This window comes from Microcaecilia unicolor, chromosome 6, assembly GCF_901765095.1.
Source record: "Microcaecilia unicolor chromosome 6, aMicUni1.1, whole genome shotgun sequence".
Lineage (NCBI taxonomy): Eukaryota > Metazoa > Chordata > Amphibia > Gymnophiona > Siphonopidae > Microcaecilia > Microcaecilia unicolor.
Genome location: NC_044036.1, coordinates 65,767,179 through 65,784,789, shown reverse-complemented (window position 1 = coordinate 65,784,789; position 17,611 = coordinate 65,767,179). Strand labels below are relative to the sequence as shown.

Sequence of the window (17,611 nt, the reverse complement as noted above, 5' to 3'; positions counted from 1 at the left end):
CCACACAGGCAAGCTACCTTTCGTCACTAGGGGCGTGACTCGCGACGAGGATCCGTCTTTTACACCGACCCGTATGTTGCGCGGGGGGGGGGGGGGTGATTTCCGATCGGGCCCTACGAAGTGCCTCTTACCATTGAACGGTCTCGGCTTTTGTATGTGGAGGCGGGCCTAAAGAGGACAAACAAAAACGGAGTGAGTGTGGAGAGAAAAAAATACTGAAAACTATCTTTTGAAATGTATTTTTGTTACAGTGCAACAGTGCGAGTACATGTATCAGCGGAGAGTGGGGAGGAAACATTTTGATTGGCTGCAAGAGATGGGGGGAGGGTGAAGAGGAAGCTTTTTTTGGTTGGCTGTAAGGCTCATGCATGCAGTGCAGAGGGAGCTTTTTGATCTGCTGTAAGGCACGTGACTACGGCGTGAAGAGGCTGGTGCTAAGCAGTTTTTTTTGTACTCTGCTACTGTGATACCTCGGTATTTAAAAGATCGAAGAGAGAGCTATGGGGTTTTTTTTTTTCAGCAAGCGCTGTGTTGACTTTGAAAAGAAAAAGTGTGTGAAGCAGGGAGTGTGTAACTGAATTGGATTTGGCTGAAAGAAAGGTGACGTATTCTGGATTTATTGTACTAGAGATATAAAAAATAAATGAAATAAAAGTTAAGAAAGACGGTTCTGTGTGAGAGCTGTTATTTTTTTTTAGAAAAAATGGGGTGCTTGATGACTTTAAAGAAATCGGGAGATATAATAAAAATATAGCAGAGCAGCTGGTTAGATTTATGAGCCAGAATAGAAATTACATTTTAAAAATAATCCTAAGGCTTAAATATATTAAAACTGCTTGAATACCAACAAGAGCTGATATAAAAGCAACTAGCATTATGGAGCTGGTTACTGATTATGAGCTGGCCTAAAGGTAATAAAAATAAATAAAAGAAAAGAAAATGATGTATTAAAAAGGTGTCATCTTATTTCCTTTATTTTTATTTATAACCTTTAAAAGTGGACTAACACATCTTCCACACCACTTTACTCAAGACTGGAGCTGGCTTAGAAATAGGTAAAATATGGATCCAATATGGTTTGCGTTAACTTCTTGTGGGGTTGGGATATGACAGGAAAAAGCAGAACACAATGAAATGGGAACTTGCTGAATAACAAAACCAGCAGTGGCAGAAAAAAAAGGAGAACAGTACTGTTCTTGCCAGGCCCTTATGACCTGGATTGGCCACTTGGAAACAGGATACTGGGCTTGATGGACCTTCGGTCTGTCCCAGTATGGCAACACTTATGTTCTTATGTACTCCTTTATTTATTTAAAATTGAGGTTGATGCAGCTCAGATAGGGGAACTGTTATGCCTGGGGTGGGGGGGAGCAACAAGGGAGGGGATTTTAGGGGGAAAGAGAGAGAATGAATAATCTGGATAATGGAACAGTAATGACAGACTTGGAAAACACCATTGGTTGGAAGAGTAATGACACACTTGGAAAACACCATGGGGGGGGGGGGGGAAGTGTGATGAAAAGATGCTTTAGATAATGGAAGGAAGGTAGGAGACATAATGGAGATTAAAGGGACAAGACAGGAGAAGGTCTGGAATACATGCTGGGAAGTGAGAGGGAGGAGATCGAATGAGAAACATGCTGTAAATCATGTGGGAAAAGCAAGGAAGAAAAGAATATCGAAATCATGGAAAGGCAGAATACAGAAAAGAGAAGCTTGGATCCATGAGAAGGAGAGAGACAGATGGTTGAGATCATGGAAGGGGAGAAGGAAAGAAGCAATAAAAAAGAGAAATGCTGTACTTCTGAGGAGGAGACGCTGGGCATTGGCGGGGGGGGGGGGGGCAGAAACATAGAAGTGGTGTACAACACAGGAGAAAAGTGAGAGAGGGAACAAGATACTGGATGCATGGAGACGGGAGATACAGGCAATTTCTATCGAACAATTTCTATTGATAACCTTAAGAGTGGACTAACACGGCTACCACACCTCTCTACTTATCGAACAATGGAATTTAGTGAAGGGAGAGGGAGATGAAGGGTCTATGAGCGTAGCTGGTTTACTGGTGGGAGTGGGGTTCTTTAGGAGTTTAGCCCCCCTTAAAACAAAAGCATTTAAGGTCACTCGAGCCACAAATGTAAAGATTTCAAAGAAGAGAACAAAAGGCAAGTAGCTATGGGTCCATAACCCTCTTCTCTGGTAGTGAGTCACTCCTGTGGCCCATATTGCCTTTTTCCCTTTGATTTTCATAATCAACAACAAGGCTAGAATGTGCAGAATTAAGCACTGAATCACACCAGAAGAGCAGTATGCACCCAGGTACAGCATTTCTTTTCCATAACAAGGTCTGGATCTACATGGGTCCAGCACTGATGACCACCAAGAGGACTGGATTCACCCAAATATGCAAAACAATCCCAGCAGAAGGTTATAAAGTACCGAGATCAAGCATTTGTTCCCACCCAAAGTGAAGAATACACACAGATCCTTCCCCAGTTCTCACCATAAAAGCTACATCTACTCAAATCCAGCACACTTTACTATCCAAAGGGCTAGATCGACCCAGATCCAGGTACAATGCACCCCTGAAGGGCTCAATGTACCTAAATCAGCACTCGTTTACACCACGAAGGACTGGATCTAAATAGATACAGCACTCATTCCATACACAAGGAAGGGCAGGATATTCCTGAATCAGCAATAAATTCAACCCTTAGCTCTGGATCCTACCAAAAAGAGCACCAATTTTGAGTCAGAAGGGATGGATCCAGCTGGCCCCAGGTCAAAATCACACCTGGAGGACTAGATCATTCCATATCCAACAACAATTGAAACCCGGAAAGAGATTCCATGATTTATTTATTTACCGCCTTTTTGAAGGAATTAAGGTGGTGTACAGTAAGAATAAATCAAACATGAGCAATTACAGCAGTAAAAATATTCAAATAACAATACAAAATATGGCATAGTATATTACTTACAATGTTAACACAATACGTAATAGAACATTTTAACTGACAGTATAGGGTATAAGCAAAGATGGAACATATAGATAGGTAAAAGAGTAAGAGGAGTTAGAAAATAAGGTGACTAATTTAAAGAAAGTTGCACATGAGGTCAGAGAGATGGTAAGAGGAGTTAGAAAGTAAGGTGACTAATTTAAAGGTGCACCTGAGGTCAGAGAGATGGTAGAGTACGAGTGGATAAACATGTCCTGCTGCAGTATGTGCAGTCCATGTCACTCCCCGTGTCTGTGAGTGAGACTAGCAAGTTAGTTACTTCTTCTATTAAAGGCCTGGTTGAAGAGCCAAGCTTTCACCTACTTCCTGAAGTAGAGATAGTCTTGTGTTAAGCGGAGCCTTTCAGGGAGTGCATTCCAGAGTGTGGGGGCTACTCCGGAGAAGGCTCGCTTGCGGATATCAAATTGTGTAATGTCTTTTGGAGGAGGCGTGGTTAGTGATAGTCCTTGAGAGGACCTTAGTGTCATTAGAGGTGTGTTGAGGATCATCCTGTTCTTCAGGTACTCGGGGCCATTTCCTTTTTTCTCAAAATGGATCTATCCTTCCCAAAGGAATAACACATCTCTTCATGTACATGGTTTTAAGTTGCAAAAAACAGTGAGATCTGGCTGGACACAGCCCTTCTGACTCCATGAAAAGTACTATATGGCTGGATATTGTTTCAAGTGGGCTGTGTACAGAGAAGCTGGCTGCATGTGCTGGGGCAAGCGTTAGGTAGGTAATGTGCAGAAGCCATGGTTTTTGGGGCAGGAGGAAGGGGAGCCTCGTTGTTGCTAAGGAGGGGTGAAAAAAGGAGCCTCATTCTTGGGGTCAGGAGGAACAATAGCATGCAAGGGTTTTTGTTTTTTTTTACCTAGTATATGTCTGAGACATAACAATCTTATATAAGTCAGGTCAAAGTTATTCAAAAAAGTTATAGGTTTCAGGTATTATATTTTGGGCTTTGCTTAAGAAGTAAAGAAGATTCCACTAGAGTAGATGTTTGGATGGGTGACCATCATTTTCTAGACTATTATAAAATGTATTTATAATATTTGGGGATTTCCTTTTTTTCTCCTTTATTTTTCTGCTTGAAAGTGCTGAGATAAAGGTGGGCCTGGTTTTTGGGGGTGGGTAGGGAAGGAGGGCTTATTTTTTTAAAAATCCGTTCCTGGTATAGTGCTCTTGTATAACTTTGGTATCAATGACTAGAAAAGAATATGTCACACCTCCCGATATTCAGCCATCCGAGGTCATCGGTTTTTTAAACACAAATCACTGGCTAAATTATCCCCCGATATTCTGTACCAGGACATGTCCGGGTACCAGCACTGAATATCAGGGGATAATTTGGGGCAGGCTGGATGTCATAATTTATGCGGGCCTGACCGATATTCAGCCAGGGCCCACATAAGAGTTATGTGGCCCTGGCTGAATATCAGGCTGGGCCCACATAACTTTGTTTTTGGTTTAAAAAACAACAAAAAAAGAGCCCCTGAGGCCCCCCCCAAAATGTCCCCTCTTTCCCTCTCCCCTCCCCTCAATCAAGACCCACCCCCCAGAAGACACCCATTCAGGTAGGCCCTTCTCCGGGTCTACCTGTATCCCTGGTGGTCCAGTGGAGTTGTTGGGGGCAGAAGCGCAGCCCCCTCGCTCCTGCTCCTTGTTGCGCCTCTCTAAAATGGCTGCCATGACCTTGCTGCAGCCATTTTAGAGAGGTGCCGCAAGGGGCAGGAGCGAAGGGGCTGCGCTCCTGCCCCCAATGACTCCGCTGGACCACCAGGGATACAGGTAAGCCCATCTTCTTCCTCTGCCACCCACACACCCCCACCCCACATTATCTGGCATGTCTGCTTCCTCCTTCCTATCACTGTCCAACTTTTCCCTCTCTATCTCTCTCTCCCCCTTCCATCCCTTACCCCTCCATGCAGTAGCTTCCCCTCTCCCACCCTCCCTGTTCTTACCAGCCATGAGAATTCTCTTCTCTCAGCCATACTAAGCTGGATTGTAAAGTAGATAACCAAGGTGTGCTATTGAGTTTTGTCTGCCAATGCTGTTCTCATTAGGCAAGGAGGCCCCACGCTGATGTGTTCTGTCCTTCTCTGTCCTCACAGGAAGAGAACTACACATCAGAGGGGCCAGAGCTCGGCAGAAAGGGACAAAGCATGTCAGCGCAGGGGCTCGTCGCATACCAAAATCAACAGCAGCTGTTAAAACACAAATGCACTCTGTTCATAAAGGTAGAACTTGAGTAATCCGGGAGATCCCGAGAATCCTCTGGATCTGTCTTTTACACCAACCCCTCTCCAGCACAAGTGTGCCCGCAGCTGCAAATCACAGAAACTTCACTTTTGTTGTTGTTCTCCTTGTCATCATTGCACCTCTGCCTGTATATTCCTCACCTGAACCTCACATATACTCAGAAGAGCATTTGGACTCACTGTCCGAAGAGAAACGGTGGCCGTAGTTTACTGCCTGAAGGCTTCCGTCTGCGTTCCTCCACCTTCTGCTGCCTCCACTGTGGCACTACCCGGATGCATGCTACTGGCAGAGCAAAACCCCAACTACTCTCCAATGTTCACCTGCCGCCGCCAATCTCGGAGCAGCTTACTCAGGTACACTTAACACCTCTAGCCAATCAGACAGAGGGAAAGAAAAACCTGCTTACATACATAGAGGGAAGCCAGACAGGAGGGTGTGAGGCAAAAAGTGGGATGGAGACATAGCAACAGGATCGGAATATTAGGTGTGTGGCTTAGGGAGCATAGTTGGAGCAGGGGTGGAGGGCAGGATGTCCCACTTCTGCATTACAATGAGAACTTTTTTTCAGGCGGGTGGTGAGAGCTATGGCCCATTGCTAGATACTGAAAAAAACTTTTGAAGGAACAAAGGGAAAGTGTTGTTGTTTTTTTTTTTTTCTTTAACAAGTCATTTCACTAGAAGGATCTGATAACTTTGCATTACTCCCTATTCATTATGGCCTCTGGCCTTTATTAAGCACTACATCAGGACTCAGGTCACTGGTTTGATGGCATCAAAGTTCATCTCACATGCATAGCACTAGAACCACAGAAAACTAATTTCTTCTTCAGTAATAGGTAATATGACCCTTTTTCTAGCATATCGACTTTCCTTCCCCGTTATCAATTATTAGGAGAGCAGGGCAGCCGCCTAACTGAGGTGTAACATGCATTAGGTATCTGTCAGCTGTTCCCTTAGGATTATCTGCAAAATGTGTTTTGAGGTATACAATCATTATTAATACCCCTTTTGCTCAAAATTTCATTCTTAATGGGAAAAGAAGGTAACAAGCAGAGCTGCCAAGCTACCCTACTCTAGGAGCATGTTTGCTAAGGCAGGGTGGTGATTTTAGTCCCTGACTCTTCCCCTTGAATTCATCTGGATAGGGTTCATACAAATCAGGACTGGCCTAAAAGTTTGGTAGCTCTGACAAAGTCTGATCCTGCTGCTTGTTATTAGCATTCTGATCGTTATTAATGAACGTTTTCTGTACCTGCCTATAAGTGAGTTAGGCTGGATCAGTGTAGAAATTTCCGAGAACGATACTTCTTGTAGATGCTGAAAAGTAAATATCTAAAAACTATGTTCAGTCTCCCACAACTAAAAAATAAAAGTATCATCATAAAAAAGAGCACATTGTGTTTTTGTTTATATATTTTGTTCATAAACCTGTCATCATCATACGAAGCTGTGCAAAATATTCCTAAGGTAGTGAGTAGTAGAGAGTGATGCAGGGACAAAGATTCAGTGGTCTAGTGGTTAGGGTGGTGGACTTTGGTCCTGAGGAACTGAGTTTGATTCCCACTTTGGGCACAGGCAGCTCCTTGGGACTCTGGGCAAGTCACTTAACCCTCCATTGCCCCAGGTACAAATAAGTACCTGTATACAATATGCAAGCCGCATTGAGCCTGCCATGAGTGGGAAAGCGCGGGGTACAAATGTAACAAAAAATAAAAAAAATTCTCTCCCCACAACAAAAGATTTTTTCCCATTCCTACCCCATCCCTGTGATCAAACAGACTTTGTAACCCCATCCCCATAGTCTTAATTTTTCTTCCCCCACGTCTCTCCGCTCAAAGCAGAAAACATTCTAGGCCTGTAGTTTAAAAGACAAATAACACCATTTAATATTATAAAGGAAACAATATTTACTATTGATAATGAAACATTAATAATGCTTTTGATTCCCACTTTAGCTCCTTGTGACTCTGGGTAAGTCACTTAAGGCCCCTTTTACTATACCGATGTTGACGTGTGTCATTCTGGCACGATTGCCGGGCAGTAGTGCCTGCCCCCAGCGCACACCATTTCTGGTGCATCAATGAATTTTTTTATGCCAACGGCTTACCCGGTGGATTAACACCGGGTAAGAATGGGAGCCCTTACCCAGGAAATGGTTGCACGGCAAGGAATAGCCATTTCCTTTTTTAAAGGAGAACACGCCTTTTACCAACTGTGATAAAAGGGTGGTAAAAGGGGCCTTTTACCCTCCATTGTCCCAGGCACAAAATAAGTATTTACCATTTAGAAAAATGCTAAAGACTCACCTCTTTAAGAAAGCTTACACTAATGACCCAACTTAACTTCTTAAACCCACCCACATGATTCCGGTCCTACCATTATTATACATTAAACCAAGTCTCCCTATCTCCTTATGCTTATCCCTACCTTTTCCTATTCATCCTTCCTACTCATTACCCCTCCCAGTCTCTCTCCTTTTGATCATCCTATCTTGCTTACCTCTCCTTGTTCAATTTACATATCCTTAAAACCCTGTTCTTACTATGTTTACTACAACTTGTTATTACTCTTCTTCAAGACTTTGTAACTCCATTTACTATGTACGCCGTGGGGTACAAATGTACTTAAATAAAATAATAAAATAAGTACGGTATATAATATGTAAACCACTTTGTAACCACAGAAAATCCCATCTCCCTTCAATTAAAAAAAAAAAACAGTGATTGAAAAACCTTCTTTTTAAACTTACTACAGGTCATACATTGTTTTAAACACGACAAGAATGATTGAATATTTTAACACCCAACAGAAAGGACTTAACAAGGATCTGGGGTTCCTAGCCCATTATCTATATATATAAAACTCACCCTCAACGTTCTATTTGCACTGACGTCACTGAAGCCAGGTTCGTAAGTTCGAAGCTCTGAAGCCACACAAAATCACAGTCTCTGGGCCCCGCCCTCGCGTCAAACGTTATGACGTTGAGGGCGCAGCACATTCTCAGCTCCAACGTTGTACTGCACTGTAGCTCTCGCACGGAGGCTGCAGGGGGGGCGGCGACACAAAGGGACGGAGGGGAGCCTTGCTAGCGCCCATTTCATGGCAATTTGAAACGGGCCTTCGTTACTAGTAAACCATAAAGTTGTATTTCTCTGTTGATCACCCTCCCCTCACCTATCCACACCTATCCTGTTAGAATATCAATGATATGCTTTGATGTCCCCATGCATACTTCCTACCCACCCCCCTCCTCCCACCCTGTCAGACTGTCATAGTAATGCTTGAATGTTTTCACTTATATACACTGTCAGCTAGCACATTTGCTTATTTCTGATCTGACGAAGAAGGGCGACCATCGAAAGCTAATCAAGAAATGTATTAAGTTATGTCCAATAAAAAAGGTATCATCTTATTTTCTTTTCCATGTTTTATTTTGTTTGATTTCTACTGATAAACACGACAATATAAACTGATCTTTCACTTTACTATAAATCAGTACCTTTTCCCATCCAGCCTCTTTTCACTCTCATCTACTTTAACTACTTTCCCTCCAACTACATTTACCCTGCCTGAAACATCTGATGCCTTCCTATCTAGTCAGGATTTGCCCCCTAAGTGCATATTATGTGTTGCAGGTTACAATTTTATTTATCGAAGGCTGCTAGCTAAGGTCCCAGGCTTTACTGTTGGGTTCCAATCTGTGAGGGCAGCCAGGTGAATCAAGTACAAAAGAAGCAGAAACATATGTTCATCCCCAAACCATGTTAATAAGAACCTGGACTTTTACCTTGCTATGATGATGGAAGCAGGTCTTAAAAGATAAAATCGAACATTGTGGAGCTATATTCCTCTCTGGTTACTGTAGTTCAGGTCTGGTGGAAAGGTAAGGCATTTAATAATTAAAATACTGATTATGGGGATTAGAAGACAGCAATGAAGGTTTGATCTAAAAGATAAATGATTCACAGGAGCAGCTATAATTGCACAGTAGTGATGTTATAGCTTTCCATTACAACTTTTTAATGTCCCCACTGTGGTAGTGTAACTTTGCAGTATCTATTTGACTGAAAAAAGGTCTCGGATATGTTGCTGTATTATAATCGCGTGCAGATTTGCTTGCTGCAAGGTATATGTGAAGAAAATACCCCACACTGAATTGTGTCATTCAAATACACTTTTGTTAAATTGTTTAAAACATGGCACCACTAGAAAGGAAAGCAACTTGAAAAAAAAAAAAGGAAGTTAAGGGAAGGAATGTTATCATGGGATCAGTAGTAGTATTGAAGAATAGTACTGCCCTACAACGCAAACCTGACAAATTACTAAAAATGTACAAGTAATCATCGTTCTATCAGCGTAATTAGTCCTGCAAAAGTTCCTACCTCTAATGGATGTTATTGCTTCATTTACCATACGGTAAAGCACAACCGAATAGTCTGTGTCGAGAGATTACAAATGGTAACGTGCAGGGAGAGAGCCACTGACTAGTACCACTGTGCGACAGTCAGAAAGTTTTTTTTTAAAGAAATACTATAGCAGTCATCCCGATGATCGATTCGGAGTATAACCTTACCTAGCTTTTTTCTGATATGACGCGTCCACGTCTGAGGTTCCCAACATGAGTTTCATATGGTGAAAGGTAAATCGTTTTCACTAATGGAAACGTAGGATATACGTTAACATCAGCGCCACCTATGGGACATATTCAACTCCTGCAGCCTGAGGCTTCAAAGAAACGCATCGCTTGTCGGAGGGAGGGGGGGGGGGGGGCAGAGTAACACCGTCATTTGCCGAGACATAGAAAGGTGTTTATATGAGCAGCTTGATTGGCCAACCAAGTCCTCTTTAAAACCTGTTATTTTCCAAAACAAATAAGTGGAAAAACACCAACAGAAAGAACTTTTTTTTTCTAGTTGTGGTAAAAGCCAGGCATTTTTTCCTGTGTAGAGAAGATGAGCTGCTCTCTTTCCCAGCAGCTAGACAACCACAGCTGTCCTCCATCACCCTTCACCTTATCGCAGTCACTTACTGCAGTCTCAAAATACTACTGCCATAAAAATAACTTTGTACCGTTGTACCAGAGAAACGTGAAGATCAGCAGGACGTTTCCCCTTGTTTGAAGTGAGAGAACCGAATATTCTCTGTTCCTTCTCTCCTGCATGAAAGAGGAGAGATTTTCAACTGTCCCAGACCCCACACATAACGTGTTTGATTGTAACCGACTGTATTAGGGGGTTTGTTCTTCTGCTAGCGGAGCTGCAAAAGGCCGAGAATTCAACTGCTCTGCGTTTGTAATTTTTGTGCCATTACCACAATCATTCTGAAGTAGCCACAGTATAGATAAATAGTCTAGCAAATTCTGCCCTTGGTCTCCTATTCTCTAATTAGTACATTCTAAAAGGAGGGTTCTTATTTCCGATTATACTCTTTATTAAACCAAGAATACATTTAAAATACAAGGGGCTTTTTGTTTAAAAGAGAGAGACTTTGTTGAGTGGATGAAGGAAGGGGAGAAGGTCATTTTCTGTATCCGTGTGGGCAATAGTTTCTGTGACAGCTCATTGCCATGGTACAAACCTTTTTTCCTCTCGCTTGCATTTCCGCTGTCTTAAACAGAGTAGCAGTGATTTAAGACTATTTATGTATAGATCTGATTTAACATTCCCCCTGTTTAGTGTACACAATAATGTAAATTTACCAGAATTATATACCTTACACGACATCAATAGTTAAAAAAATAAAATAGATTTATTTGACCAACTGGCATGTGTTTATTAATGCAGGAGTAGGCACGTTCACGTCACTGTATATATTTCTGAAGATAAATCGCATTTCATAATAAAATTGGCTTTGATAAATCACTACCACTTCTTCCTAGGCAGCCAAAAACATTCATACAGAGAAAAGTGAATTGGCCGATTATTTTTGCCTCTGATGAGAAATCACTTAAAATGTATTTGACTCCTGTTCCAAAAGCACAAGCATTGTATGGGTTGTCTCCCCCCCCACACCCCCACACCCCCCTTAACGTTATTAGCAAAAATTGTGCAGCTTTGTGTGTTTTTAAACTTGAGAAACATTTTTCTCAAGCAGGCTGTCCCAGTGCAAGTCCTTTGGAAGAAAAGAATAACAGTGACAATTTTTTTTTTTTGCTGGACCAATGCTGTATTTTCAAGTGAATACTTTAAACCCATTTAATCATGGAATCAACATTATGTCTTCGGGAAGGTGCATCCCTTTTTAACTCTCTTTCAGATTCCATGTCTCTGCTGATAAAATTTGTAAGGCTACAGGAGGGAGACTCCTTTTTATTGTGTGTCTGTAGTAAATCCTGGGAGGTTAGCTGAATATTTGCTCACTCATGGAATGAATTATTGAGCAATATCTCATTGCTAGGAAGGCTTTGCATGACACCCCTGTGAAGTTTTCATCATTTTCTGCAGGAAGCTATAATTTATAGCAGGCGTTTGTGATTCATCTCTTACCACCCATTTTATACTGATTAGTTAATAGGACACATTAACGCAGTCACCCATGGGCAACATTAAACAGGTGTAAAAATTTAAGGCTTGGCCCATTATTATTATTATTTCTGTTGGGATCACATCTCTGTTTGGCATAATTAACCCAAGCCAGGACATAAAAACGCAACTGCCAAAAGATATTTGGCACAAGTGTAAATTCAAGGAATAGCATCTTAGTTAAACCTTGTGGATTACAGGCTCTACAACATATAAGCTCTCAATATTCAAGCTTTCAAGTTGGTCCAGGCTTGGAATCACAAAGGGGCATTTTCGAAAGGACATCCAGGTCATAATGTCCAAAACATACGTCCATCTCATAGGTGTTTTCGAACAGAAAATACATCAAGATTTCCTGTTTGAAAATAAGTGAGAAGGATGTCCTTGTGGCATGAACAGCCATTTTACATACTGGAACACCCAAATTATGAACAGTGTGAAACAAGGAACATGGATATCAGTATGGCAGCATTCTTAGCAAATGGCCATGCAAACATCTAATCAGAGGTGAGGGGCAGCCTAGTGGTTAGTGCAGTAGATTGTGACCCAAGGGACCCAGGTTCAAATTCCAATTTAACCCTTTTATTTTGTGATTGTGAGCCCTCCAGAAACAGAAAAATACCTACTGTACCTGAATGTACACTTTCAGACTTGCAGGTAGCTTATATGTTCAGATACAGTAAGTATTTTTCTGTTGCTGGAGGGCTCACAAAAAAAAAAAAAAAGAGTTAAAGCAGATTTTGAACCTGGGTCCCTTGATTACAGTCCACTACAATAACCACTAGGCTGCTTCACAGACTTGCTTCCTGTTTTGCCAAGAATGCCCATAATACCTGAAATTATCATAGAGCCTGGTGCCCCCCTTTCAGTTTCATTTTCAGGGGAGAGGGAAGGGTCAGTAACCACTGAACGATTAAGGAGGTTTCATGCCTTAACCCTTTCAGTGGTCAGCTGTCCAATCAGAGCACCTTTTTGTACCCTGGATGTGACTGATACAGGTCTAACTTAGGATGTCTTTCTTTTTAGACTTGGATGTTTCTTCCCATTCATTTATCGCTGTTGGACATCCTGTTTTTGGGCCCTCCCTAGTCCTACCCAAAATATGCTCACAACATACCCATTTGCTGTTTGGATATACTGCAGTGTTGGATGATCCTTTTCTGGTTTTGCAAAATGCACATGGATGTCTATTTGGGGAATTCTGAGTTATTTATATGCTTCAAAAATAAGCGCCATAGTGTATTATCAACATATAATTATGGTCCCCGTTCAGATTTTTGGAGTCACTCTGCTGACATCACATCATCTGTAAGTGGGCAGAGGAAGTTCACTGAGCAGGCTCCCACTAGGATGTTAGCTTAAATTAAGAAGTCCAAAACTCTTGCCTACACCTAAACGGCTTCATTTTAATGTGTTCAGTATCATTTACAGTGCTTTACTCTATGAGATTCAATGGAGACAAATAAAATAAAAGTATAATTAGAACCTTGATATCAGGACCCTGGAATGCAAAACTGTCCTATGTAGCCAGGGTTCTTAACCACATCCTCAGAATACAGTCAGCTGGTTTTGTTTGCAAGCTGTCCACAGTGAATGCACATGAAAGAGGTTTGTATGGCTGGGTTGAGAACCATTTATATCAAGAGCAAGTGTATACAAAGTCACATCACTAACCTTGGCCTCTTTAGGATGTGAGCCTTTTAAGGAAATCCTTTATATTCTCACCTGTATCAGATGTGTGAATTAGACCTGGTGGTTTAAAATCCATTTCAGTGTTGCCTCTGTGGCCACACATGTGAACTTCATCCACAAGCATCTGAAATGGGTTTCCTCGTTGCATGACTGAGAGGCCCATGCAGAAAGCTTTACGGTAGAGCTTGCATTCTACCACAAAATTACCGCAAAAAATAAAATCCACGATATGCTATATTCAGTGAACATGCAAATTACTGCCACATTAAAATTGCAGCAGTAATCTGCGGCTCATCGTTAAATGTTAATTTTCCTGTCAGTGCCTGAGCGGTGATTGACTCAGAAACTGACAGGAAAGTTGACTTTTAAAAAGAAAAAAAAGACACAAGCATATCACAGCATGCATCAGCCACTTACCCCCCCCCCCCCCCAACCTGACACCTCTTTCCACTCTCCCCCAAAACATTTCCATGGTGTCTACTGGCACCCACCCTGCCAACATACGACTGACCCCTCCTTACTGACCCAACCCCCCTCCTAATATTAAAAAAAGAGATGTCCCAATGGTTTAGTGGCCCCCCAAGCCCCACCCACACACACGTACACACACTCCCCAAAATCCCTAGTAATCTACTGCCCCCCCCCATCTATCCCACAAGCCCAAACTGAAGCCCACTGACCCCCTACATAAAACAAGGCAGGAGCATTAGCCACTCACTCCTGCCTCAGTCACTGTCATTTTCAAAATAGCAATGCCCTGCCCCACACAGTTCATCCTCGGATGCACTTGTCAGGCCAGTTAACCATTTAAGTACATCCCAAGATGCACCATGTGGGACAAGTGCCACCATTTTGAAGATGATGGCAACTGAGGCAAGAGCAAATGAAGATCACTTCTGCATTGTTCAAGGTATGAGATTGGGAGGCCTTGGTTTGGGGTCGTGGGGTGAGTGGATAGAGGGGCATACTAGATTACCAGGGATTTCTTTTGGGACTAGAGGGAGGGGGAGGAATACTAGACTACCAGGGAATAAATAGCTGTAGAAATGAAAGAACAGGGAAAAGTAATCACCCATTTAGACTCTAGCCAGATCTGTCCACAACTAACTAATCCAACATTACAGGTTATATAATGTTATAAGCAGGGTTTAATATGTAGGGGAATAGTCTGTAACAAAGTTCTGCCACTTTTTTTCAGACTCCAGGGCAGCAGGGGTGTCCTGCTGCAACTCCCTCCCTTCCAGCTGGAACAAAGTCCACCATTTCTTTTCAAGCCACAGTACAGGAGGGGAGTCCGAAACAAAATCTGCCACTTCTTTTCAGATTCCAAACCAGCAAGGGCGTCCTGCTGCAACCCCCTTCCAGCATGAAATGAAGTCCACCATTTCTTTCAGGCTCCAGATGAGAGGTGTTCTGCCTCAACCTCTCCCTTCCGAACAGCCTGCAGGGAAGAGGAGAGGAAGGGTTGAGCTTGGAACAAGGCAGTCATTCTGTTCCCTCATCCAGTCCCTGTTCTCCTTTTGCCCTCACCCCGTCCCCAACCTCACAGTTTGTATAAGTTGTTAATATGGTTCTCCTTGGCTTAGTCTTCAGACTGAAGCTTGTGGGGGGGGGGGGGGGGGGCTAGGTTCCTTTTCCAGGTCTGGAGGCGCTGCAAGTTCATTTTCACCACCATACTGCACCCAGAATCATTTTATTCAATAACATATATCCTTGATAGAAGGACAGTGAGTACAGGTTGTGTGAATTGTATGGTTCTGCTGCATGTGAATGTCTCTATAGCTTCAAGTGTGACATTATCCACTTTCTTTAGCAAGTGCAACAGCTAAAGGTGTGCAGCCCAAGAATTTTCATTTTGTTTAGTTTCCTGCACCATTTATGAGAATTTTCACTTTGTTTAGTTTTGAAAATGTTAATTTTTATTTCGGGAGCAATATCATTAGTAGTGCACACTCTTTGCTAAGCATACGCACTACTGGTAAATAGTGTGCCCTTTTTTGTAGCTCATTTTCAAAGCAGATAGATGTCTCAAAATGGCCCCCAAAAAGTCCACATACTGAAAATATCGATATCACGATTTTTGAAAAGGCAGAATTTGGACGTTTTCCACTGAGTTCATCCAAACAGCAAGGGGGTGTGTGTTAGGTGGGACTAGGTTGGGCCCAAAAATAGGACGTCTTTCAGCAAGTCTAAAAAGAAGTGAATTTTTATCTAGACCTGTTTCAATCATGTCCAAGCTTTAAAACGATGCCGTGATTGACCAGTTTACTACTAGGTGGATTAAGGCTACCACCCCCCTAAGAGCTGAAACTGAAAGGGGATACCAGGCGATATGACAGCAGCAGGTATTATGGGCATATCCAAAGCAGCAGCAAGCAGCTTCCAGGAGTCAGTGCAGTGCATTATGAACAAGGAGATCCAGGTCCAAATCCCACTCTGCTTAGTACATTTGTGGTGGAAATAGGGAACCCTCCCAAACCACTAAATTACCTTCTATTTAAAAAGCTTATTTTGACTCATAAAGCTGTTCACACAGGACTCCCTGAATATTTGGCAAAACTAATAATCCCCTATATTCCTTCTCATTGTCTTCAATCTATAAATAACCATATACTTATTTTACCTAACCCCAAGCAAGCCTATTATGAAGTTACCCAAAAAAGTGCCTTCTATTTCTGACCCCCTTCCTTTGGAATGGTCTCCCTCTGAGTATTAGGTCTGAATCATCTTTACAAAAATTTAAAGTCCACCTTAACACCCGCTTCTTTACCAAAGTGTTCTTTTGAGATTATTCTGTTTTCCAGGTAGGAGAGGAGTGGCATGCACTTTTCCCCAAATTCTATATAGGGCGCCTTAAATTGTGCGTGCTAATTTGGCCCTGTGGCCAAATTGTGTGCACAAGTTAATTGAGTAACAAACCAATCAGCACCGATAATTGGTACTTAACCAATCAGCAGCACTAATTGGCTTTAATTAGAATTTACATGCACAACTTTCCAGGCGTATTCTATAATGCAATGCGCCTAAATTCTAATGCGCACAGCCAAAAAGGGGTATGGCCATGGGCGTGGAATGGGCGGGTTGTGGGCATTCCAAAAAACTATGGCACTGTTATGGAATATACCCGTTGTGCAGCTAAGTTATGCACGGGTATTTAGGCCTAGTTTTAGGTGGCCTAAATGGGTGCACCTAAATTTTAGGTACATGCATATAGTCCATAAAGTACACCTAACTTTAGGTGTAGTTTATAGAATTACACTAACTGCATGGTTTTACAGCATCAATTTTTAAGACACCATATATAGAATTTCCCTCTTTCTGTTTTATAAAGAGGTTGAAAGTTTTTTGATGTGATTGATGGCTTTCCTATATATTATTGGCATTCCTTTTTCAGTTGTTATTTTTTTCATTTTTATAACATACATCACTTTGATTTACACCTTAAAAAATGATTTAAAAAATCCTAATAAATATAAACATATTGTACCTAAACATAGGAGGCACCTACAAGATGAAAGGTGATTTACTGGAGATGTTGGACTGAGAGGAACACCTGTTAGGTTGCTCTGCAGCGACCAACCACAACGGCACTCACCTGATTCAAAGGCCGAACCGGGCAACGGAGCCACGAGCCCCACCAAGGAGAAGGGGAACCAAAACACAAACGCGGCTGAGGCAACAGCTGAATGAACTGGGTACCAGAATGCTCAGATCGGTGTGACGCCAGCTGAGCACCACAACCGGACCTGCGATGGAAGACTCAAGACCCTATACAGCCAACTGCTGAACTGGAGCCAGAATCGGCATGATGCCAGATGAACATCATGGCCGGACCTGCGGTGGCAGGCCTGAGACCCTGCACAGCCAGCTGCTAGACCGGAGCCTAAGTCAGAATAGAGTGAAGCCATCAGGCTGGCCCAGCACTAGGAGAAGCACTGCTGCTGGCCAGAAATCATAACACAACCAGCTATTGGAGTGGAGACGGAGACTGGATGGAGCTGAGACGCTGGGGCTACATGACACTAAGCAAGCAGAAGGAAGGAGCTGAGACCCCAGGACCCCATGCAGCCAGGTTGAGGACTGGACAAGTTTAGAGGCACTGAGGCAGAGTGGCGCGGCCAGCTGTTGGAGTGGCGA

General features: G+C 42.5%; 1 long non-coding RNA gene across 2 annotated transcripts; it reads left to right on the top strand.

Annotated features, from left to right (window-relative positions):
• Positions 1-115: 115 nt before the first annotated feature.
• LOC115471894 lies at positions 116-15,050 on the top strand. 2 transcript variants are annotated; one of them, XR_003942438.1, is made up of 3 exons: positions 116-192; positions 5,114-5,614; positions 14,673-15,050. It is a non-coding gene; the product is annotated as an uncharacterized LOC115471894 (long non-coding RNA). The 2 variants fall into 2 exon arrangements; XR_003942439.1 differs by lacking the exon at positions 116-192 and adding an exon at positions 341-600.
• Positions 15,051-17,611: the final 2,561 nt, after the last annotated feature.